Here is a 9634-nt window from a genome sequence, read left to right as displayed (position 1 = left end):
GGTTTCCGGTTCAAAATTTAAACTGAAGGTTGTTGTCTAGGTACATGAGGTTCATTGCGGGTTTGGTTTTAATAATTTGAACTATTTATTTGATAAGAATTTTAATTTATAATATTCTTGAAAAAAATTTGATCTAATAATCATAAATCTATTTGAATTATTGTATTTATCTCTAAAAAAATATGTGACAAATGTATTTTTTTTAAATAGATCATTCTTTTTTCTTTTTTCTTTTTTTATGATGAATGTGATAAATTGAATATATTATAATTATTGAATCAATCTAATTATTTTCATAAATAATATATATATATATATATATATATATATATTTGTATGTAAAAATTTACATTATGAACGATTTGAATTTACGGTCCCAATAAGATCCAAAGAGAAGCCAACTCTTGGAATTTTAACATTTAAATCAAGATCCACTAAAATAACCTGATAAAAATAATTTATATGACTACAAAATTTATATACTTTGTTAGCCTGTACAACTCATAATTTAGCAAGACTGAAATTATTTAAAAGGTGATTGACCCATAAATCTCAAAAAGTGAACTTGTGAATCAAGCAGTTCTAAATTTATTTTAATGAACAAGGAAGTCCAATTGAAAAGGAATTGGCTCATTTACCCATGTATCTTGCTGTTGTTTGTAACAATATTGTTGTTATCTAAAATGGTAGTCCCTCCATTCCAGTCACGTTAGTAAAAAGTGCACAATAGAGTTTTTAATTTTTTTTTTCAAACGTGGCATATGATACTCTAACGTGGCGAGTATGATGTGACATTATAAAAAATTTCTTAGTGTATTTTTTTTAAATGTGATAACGTAACGGCTATGATGTAACACTCTAAAAAAAATTAAAAACTCTTTAGTGTACTTTTTTCAAATGTGACAACATGACAAGTATGATGTAACATTTCAAAAAAAATAAAAGTGTACTCTTTTCAAACGTGACAACATGACGGGTATGATGTAACACTTTAAAAAAAATTAAAAACTCTTTAGTGTACTTTTCCCAAACGTGACAATGTGACTGGTATGATGTAACACTTAAAAAAATCCTTAATGTATTTTTCTTAAATGTGACAACGTGACGGGTATAATATGACAATTCAAAAAAATAAAAATTATTTAATGTACTTTTTCTAAACGTGATGACTTGAATTCAAAATCAATTATTTTTTTAAAAAGATTTTATCCATATCAATTATTTTAAAAAATGTGGACAACACCAACCGTGATGGAAGGAATTCAAAAGCCCTGCTAAATTTGCCACCCCATCAATAAAGGGGCAAAATCGTTACCAAAATCCATATCACGTTTCCCTAAGGGACCTGTTAGATCACATTCCCCCATAATAGGACTTTATGGTTCATTGAAAAAAATGGGAGACCATTCACATAAACACTCTTTTAAATTAGGGGTGGGCATAGTTCGAATTAGATCGGATTTGAGTAAAATCAAGACCAATTCGTTATTTACGGTTTCTGAAAAATTAGAATTAATCCAATCCGTTTAAATTATGGAACCAATCCAAACTAATCCATTTAAATACGGATTGGATCGGTTTAGGACCACGAATTCACATAATTAAATAACAAAAAAATATATATAACACTTTAATTTCATAAAAATATAAACATAGCGTTATATTAGTTCCACAATAGCAACATCTATTTCTATAATAGCGACATACTGTGCTAGAATTTAAACAACCATAAGAAAACTGGTTTCACCATAAGCATTTGGACCATTACAAATTAAAACTAAAAACTAACAAACAAAAGTAATAAAAGAAGATATTATACGGTTTTAGGTTTGAGTTTAGATTTTATATAGAATAAGAGAAGATACTATGGAGGAGAATGCATAATAAAAATATATACTATTTGTATACAGTTCGGATCGGTTCAAATCCGGAACCGTGGGGTTCAATCCGGAACCAATCCGTGTACTACGGATTTTTAATTTTTCAATCCGGAACCGAACCACGAATTCAAAAAATCAATCCAAACCTATCGGATTGGATTGGACTGGATCGGATTACGAATTTCACGGATTCCTTACTCAGCCCTATTTTAAATGAGACTTTTCAATCATTTTTCTTTTTTTAAAATCATTTTATCTATAGAAGGAGCCAAGGTTCTCTCCTTGCAGTTTGATACTTGCGCCCGTCCTTGCAGGCCTTCGGGTCTACTTTTAGGCCCAATTTTAATAATCCGAACCGTTCATATTTTATGATTTATTTAGTATATCATACCTGTAAAAAATCAAGTTGATCGGATATCAGAAAGTATGTGTTTGGAAAACTGTTTATTAAATTATTTAAAAAATAGTTTTTAGTTCAATTTTTCGAACACATACTTTATGATATCCGATCAACTTGATTTTTTACAGGTATGATATACTGAATAAATTATAAAATATGAACGGTTTGGATTATTAAAATTGGGTCTAAAAGTAGACCCGAAAGCCTGTAAGGACGGGCGCAAGGATGGAGGCTGCAAGGAGAGGATCCTGATTCCTATAGAAGAGTGAACGAATATAGAAATTAAATGACAATTTTTTTTATTTATTTATTTTTTTGGGAGTGGGAGGGGGAGGGGGACCATCATCCACTTGGAAAATTTGTTTATGTTGACGTTTTTCATGAGGTCTCACCATATAAAGTTCTTCTCGTTTTTCCACATTTATCATTGCCAAATAAAAAAATGCGGAGATGAATATGAGTGTGATAGAGTGATGGAGAAGGTAAGATATTTGGGGTATCTTAAATAAGTATATTTTTTTATTTTTTAGATTAAAAAATTGAGAAAAAAATATGATTGTTTACGATAATTTTTTGTTTTTTTATAAAAAAAATGTGTATTAAAAAATTATATAAATTAGTGTATAAGAGAATAATGGGATGAAATAAGTGGTACGGTGTGATTCCTTGCTTTTCGGGCATTGAATTAGAGGTGTTGTTCGGCCTGTGGGGGCCACCACGGGTCCCATTTTGCTAATCAAAACTGTTCAATGTGTAGAACTCGTCAAGTACTATATGTTTGTTAAACATCACGTTGATCGGATATCGATAGCTATCTAATCGAATTAGTTTTTTTTCAACCGTTAACTATACCACTATCCATTTTATAAATTGTAACTGATTTGATCATATATTTACCGATATCCGATGAACGTGATTTTTCATAAGTATGTAGTACTCGACGAATTCTACACATTAACGGTTCAGATTATTAAAACGGGACCCATGATAGGCCCCATGGGCCGAACAGTACCGTGTTATTTGTACACCTAAAATCGTGTAATTTTTCCAAAAAGTCATCTCCACCCGTTGTACCGCAGAGTTGTCTGAAATGTTATTGTATATTAAATTAATTTTTTAATATATTTTTTTTTATGAATAGTGATAACTTTTTAACTTTTATTATAATTTTTTTGACTTTTTATCTTTTTTCAAAGATCCCAAACTAGGCCTTAATTTTGTATTGAACAATTAAAAAAAATAAAAATGCACGATATATAATGATCAATTAAGAAATATGATCTCGTAAATACCTAAATTTACATGACTATTATATAATTTTTCTATAGGGTGATTAGAAAAAAAATATTCCCAAACAAAATTTTTATATTTAGAATTGGCTAGGTGTACTTCTTGGACTAAGCATTTACGAATACGACATATATGTAAATTGGCAAGTAAGTCGTTATGCGGACCCAATCAGAAATGTCAGCCTAGATAAGGATTTGATTCTTTGTACAAAAATAAAAAAATAATAAATTGTGTAATAATATTATTGTGTTTTTTATTACAGTAATATACATCACTAAATTATGTAATTTAACGAGTTAAGTTTATAAATTAAGTAAATTGACATATTCCTATTATTATAAAACAATATATATATTTTTTGGCAAGATATTGATCCATCTCGGCTTTGTGTTTCCGCTTGCCACAAGTCATGACATAAAATTAAGAATAAAGCTTAAGACCCCAGTGGGGCAACTGGGAGTCACTCTTGATTAGTCAAAAAAAATAATTTTTTTTTTTTTTTTGGTTTCAGCCACTGGCAGAGCACTATGTAGCACTGGTGCCCCCAGCTGGGGGTCCGAATCACGGCTGTAAAATTAATAATGAAGTGATACTAGCACTTTGTAATAATGAATTAATTTTTTTACAAAAATTAAAAAAAAGAAAAATATGGTAAGAAGTCTATTTCTAGAAATGTGTATTAATAAAATTGTTTGATAGAAATGACATACGGGAGCAGGGTCACTGCTGTGCAGTGTTCCCTTCTGTGCCTAAAACGGCATAGTTTTAGTCTTCTTCCAATTTTTTTTTTTTTTATTAATGTTCTCACTATGTTTTTTAGTGTGATAAATTATACTTTTTTTTATTTTATTTTAGTATTTAGGATTTAATTCTTAAATTTTTTTTTATTTTAAGATTTAGGATTTAGGGTTTAATTCTTAATTTTTTTTTTTATTTTAGGGTTTGGAGTTTAGGGTTTAATTATTAATTTTTTTTAATTTTTATTTTAGGGTTTATGGTTTAAGCTTTAAGGTTTAGGGTTTAATTCTTAATTTTTTTTTTTATTTGAGGGTTTAGGGTTTAGGGTTTATGTTTAACATTTAATTTTTAATTTTTTTTTTATTTTAAGGTTTAGGGTTTAGTGTTTAGGATTTAATTTTTAAAATGTAATTTTTTTATTTTAAGATTTAGGGTAAAGTGTAATTTATCACGTCAAAAAACATAGTGAGAAGATGAAAAATAAATAATACAAAATAAAAAAAAAAAAAACAAGGATGAAACTGTGCCTGTTTTAGGGGGAAAAAAAAAAAAAAAGATTAAACGGTGCCATTTAAAATCACGGCAGGCACAGCAGGGACCGCAACACAGCAGGGACCCCGTGTCCATGACATACTATTAGGCCTCGTTTGGCAACCTTCCCTTTTAGTCAAAAAGTCAAAAAGTTACTAAATTAGTCAAAAAGCCAACAATCATACCAAAAAGTCAAAGATTCTCTTTTCTCTCTATTTTTTGCACATCTTTTCGTAAAAAATCAAAAAGTCATCCCAAACATACTAATTTTTTTTAACTCATATTTTAATCAAATAACTAAAAAGTTACTAAATTAACATTTTCCCAAACAAGGCCTTATTTTGAATGATTTTATGCACTCTTGTCAAATTGTTGACTATTGAAAAAGTCATTGAAGGTGGCCAGAACAGTACGTCGTGATAGTGTGATGATATAGATAAATAAATTAATTAATTAGATATGTAAGACAAATAAGTAGATAATAAATGACACGTGACAAATGGATAGACAAATAGATGAAAGAATGAATAGATTGATTTTCAATGGTAAATATGATTTTTAAAATAAATTATTAACAAAAATTTAATCTGATCAAATAATTATTGATATTTCATAATTTTTACGCATTGAATAATTTAAACTATCCAAACACGTTCCGGCCCTATGAGCCTGGACAACACGGTCTGGAGAGAATCTAAAGCATGTGCATAAAGCATGTGCATGTTGCTCCAAATCCTCTTTTTCAAAAGTAGTATATTTTTAATTATCTAATACAAATGTATGTAAGGCCGACATACTTATGAACATAAAACAAAATTATACTTGTGTTTTTGACCAACTTGGCAAATATCTATATAATGGCCAAAAGCCAAAGAGTTGTGATTAGTTTTAGCTTTTCAATAGAAAAATTAAGATGTGTCTGGAATTAATTTTTTTATTAATTTATTATTATTATTATCTTTTTTCTTGACCTTTAGCACACTACTTTTAAAGAATTTCAACAACAACAAAAAAAAAAAAAATAAAACACCAATAAATCTTAAAATTTGATCTTATGAATTATTTAATTCTTTATTTTTTTTTTTATAAATCCAAAGGTCTCATTACAATAGAAATTACATAAAAATGTAGTCACTTATATGTTTGAGTTTAATTTTTAGGGATAAAAGTGGGTTTCTCAAAATGTTAAATTACATATTTAGACAATTCGCACTATAGAAGTTTTGAATTTTTTTTCATTTTGGAACAAATCTCATATTACGAACAAAAACGTAACACTCTAATGTAATACTCCAATAACATAATACATTAATGTAACACACTAAAAAATTCTTTGGTGTATTATTTTTCAAACGTAACAGCGTAACACTAAAAAAAAAATTCTTAGTACACAAAAAAAAATTTAGCATACTTTTTCTAAACATAACACTCCAATCAATGTAATCCCAAACATTACACTCCAATGTAACACACAAAAATACTGAAAAACTCCTTAGTATACTTTTTTTCAAACGTAACACTCACAGTTTGAAATTATATATTTGTCCAACACTTACTAATGAATATTTGTAGTCCTTTTGGAATGGTTTGAAAAATCTCACATCCTTTTTACGTTTAAGAAAAATACAGTAAGAATTTTGTAACGTAATACTTCAATGTAACACATTAAAAAACTCTTTGGCATACTTTTTCCAAACATAATAACGTACCACTAACACAAAATTTCTTAGTGTTCATTTTTGAAACGTAGCGCTCCAATATAAAAATAAAAATAAAAATAAAAAATTTATCATACTTTTCCTAATTGTAACACTCCAATCAATATAATCTCAAAGTAACACTCCAATGTAACACACAGAAATACTAAAAAAATCCTTAATGTACTTTTTTTCAAACGTAACACTCACAGTTTGAAATTATATATTTGTTCAAAACTTACTAATGAATATTTTTACTCCTTTGGAATGATTTGAAAAATCTCACAACATTTTTTTTTAATGTTATATTGGAGTGTTACGTTTAGGAAAAGTACAGTAAGGATTTTTTTGTATGTTACATTAAAATATTACAGTAAGGAGTTTTTTTAAAGTATTATATTGAAGTGTTACATTTGGAAAAAAATACAATAAGGAGTTTTTGTGTGTGTTATATTAGAGTATTACACTAAAAAAAAAAATTATGTGTTACATTAGAGTGTTACACTAAAGAATTTTTTTAAAATTTTATATCAGAGTGTTACGTTTAGGAAAAGTATACTAAGAAGTTTTTTTGTGTATTATTTTAGAGTGTTACAATAAAAAAAAATTTGTATTACATTATAATGTTAAACTAAGGAGTTTTTTTAGAGTGTTATATTAGAGCGTTACGTTTGGGAAAAGTATACTAAAGAGTTTTTTTTTTGTGTTACATTATAGTGTTACTCTAAAAAAAAATTTGAAATGAGTGTTACATTGAAGTAATACAATTTCAAATTATACATTTTGCCAAAACTTACTAAGTAGTTTTTATACTATTTTTGAAATGTTTGAAGAATCTCATATCCTTTTGAAATATTTAAAGAATTTCATATTTCAAGTCATTTTTTTATAGGGGTGAGCATGGTCCGGATTGGATCGGATTGAGATAAAACCAGGACCAATCCGTTATTTACGGTTCCTGAAAAATTGGAACCAATCCAATCCGTTTAAATCATGGAACCAATCCGAACCAATCCATTTAAATACGGATTGGATCGGTTTAGGATCACGGATTCACATAATTAAATAACAAAAATATATATATATAACACTTGAATTTTATAAAAATATAAACATAACGCTATATTAGTTCCATAATAGCAATATATTTTTCTATAATAACGACATACTGTTCTATAATTTAAACAACCATAAGAAAACTGGTTTCACCATAAGTATTTAGACCATTGCAAATTAAAACTTAAAACTAACAACAAAAGTAATAAAAGAAGATATTATACGGTTTTAGGTTTGAATTTAGATTTTATATAGAATAAGAGAAGATACTATGGGGGAGGTTGTATAATAAAAATATAGACTATTTGTATACGGTTCGGATCGGTTCCAATCCGAAACCGTGGGATTCAATCCGGAACCAATCCGTGAACTACGGATTTTTAATTCTTCAATCCGGAACCGAACCGCGGATTCAAAAAACCAATCCAAACCTATCGGATTGGACTGGACTGGATCGGATTACGGATTTCACGGATTCCTTGCTCAGCCCTATTTTTTTACTCATTTTAAAACGTTTTCTAAATAAAAAAAGATTTTTATATAAAAATTCATCCAAATTTGATTTTTATATATTGCGTACCTTACTTTTGTAGCATAAAAGAAAGGAAAAAAAATGAAACATAATAGAAATAAGAATATATAATTTAATTTAATTTTTAAATAATATATTAAATTTGTCTTTTCAAAATCCTTAGGACTAAATGGTCTATAAGTGGTACACTTTTAGGCACTACACAACTAAGCAGATCATAAAAATAAAAATAAAAATTGAGAAGAAAAAAAATTCATTACAGGCAAAAGAAAAAAAAAAAGGCTTTTCTTTTTTATAATTTTTTGACTTTTTAGTCTTTAATGAATTTGTTTTTCATTTTTTTAAAAACAAATTACATTTTGGATTCTTCTACACTAGACCAACCGTAAAAGTTCAAAGACATATATGACTTTTTTACTTAGAAAAGTATATTTACGACTTACAATTATTCTGAGCGTAATCAACATTTCGTTAATTTTAAATTTATATTATAAATTTTATTTTTTAAATAAAATCAAATCAAGAAAAATTCATAAGGAATATTTTTGTTTAAAGCTTTATTTATTTGAGTAGAAAATATTTTTTACAAAAAAAATTTTCAAAAATATTTTTCAAAAAAAAATATTTTTTTATGTTTGGTGATAGGAGTGGAATGAAAGTAAAGATGGAGGTGGTGGGGTGGTAACAATAGTTGAAAAATCTAAAAATCCGCTAGTTATTTATTTGTAATTGTGTATTAACTTTAACGAGTAAATAGCAATTCCAATCAAACAATCAAAGACAAATCAATACAACTATTTAACGTGAAAAAATCACAGTTGAAGCGCCTCCAATTGTGATAAAAAAATCACGGGCAAAAGTTACAAAACAATCCACTAAAAAGATATAAATGAATTGCACAAGTGTACTTTCAATTACCTAGTGAATCCACGCCCTAATCGAATCGACCCCTATATGCCTCTTTCAGCCATGTCTTCACCTCGGAATTGTCTTGCCCAACATTGAATCCACAATGCCGACGTTGAATCACAAGGATAAGTCACTCCGAAATCCACCAAAGCTTCAGGCCCGAATTTCACGAAACCCACCAAAGAACAACACTCTCTTTTGTATTGAATGAAACAAACAATCCTTTGATGTATACTTTTTAAACTAGATTTAAACTCAAACAAACATCAAAGAAACTAACAAAAAAACTCTAGATATAAAGCCTAATATCCAAAAAGAAGATCTGAAAGTCGTAACCCTAAAATCTAACTGAACCACATATTTATAGAAAACAGATCCGCGATCTTTGCTCGAGCGCAAGAATGGCCGCTTGAGTGGACTGACGCTCGAGTGCAAAAACACAACTTCCAGCACTTTTGCAAACAGGTCAAACTTCTAGAACCAAAGATTCTTCGCTCGAGCGCACAATTGGCCGTCAAGTGGATAAGCAACTTCGACTGCATTTTTATTTTTTGCTTCGGGGGTGCTGCCCCTCAACCCTGCTAGGGCGCTGCCCTAGACC

Source organism: Camellia sinensis, chromosome 9, assembly GCF_055761805.1.
Source record: "Camellia sinensis isolate YWXY chromosome 9, ASM5576180v1, whole genome shotgun sequence".
NCBI lineage: Eukaryota > Viridiplantae > Streptophyta > Magnoliopsida > Ericales > Theaceae > Camellia > Camellia sinensis.
This window is presented reverse-complemented; position numbering follows the sequence as displayed.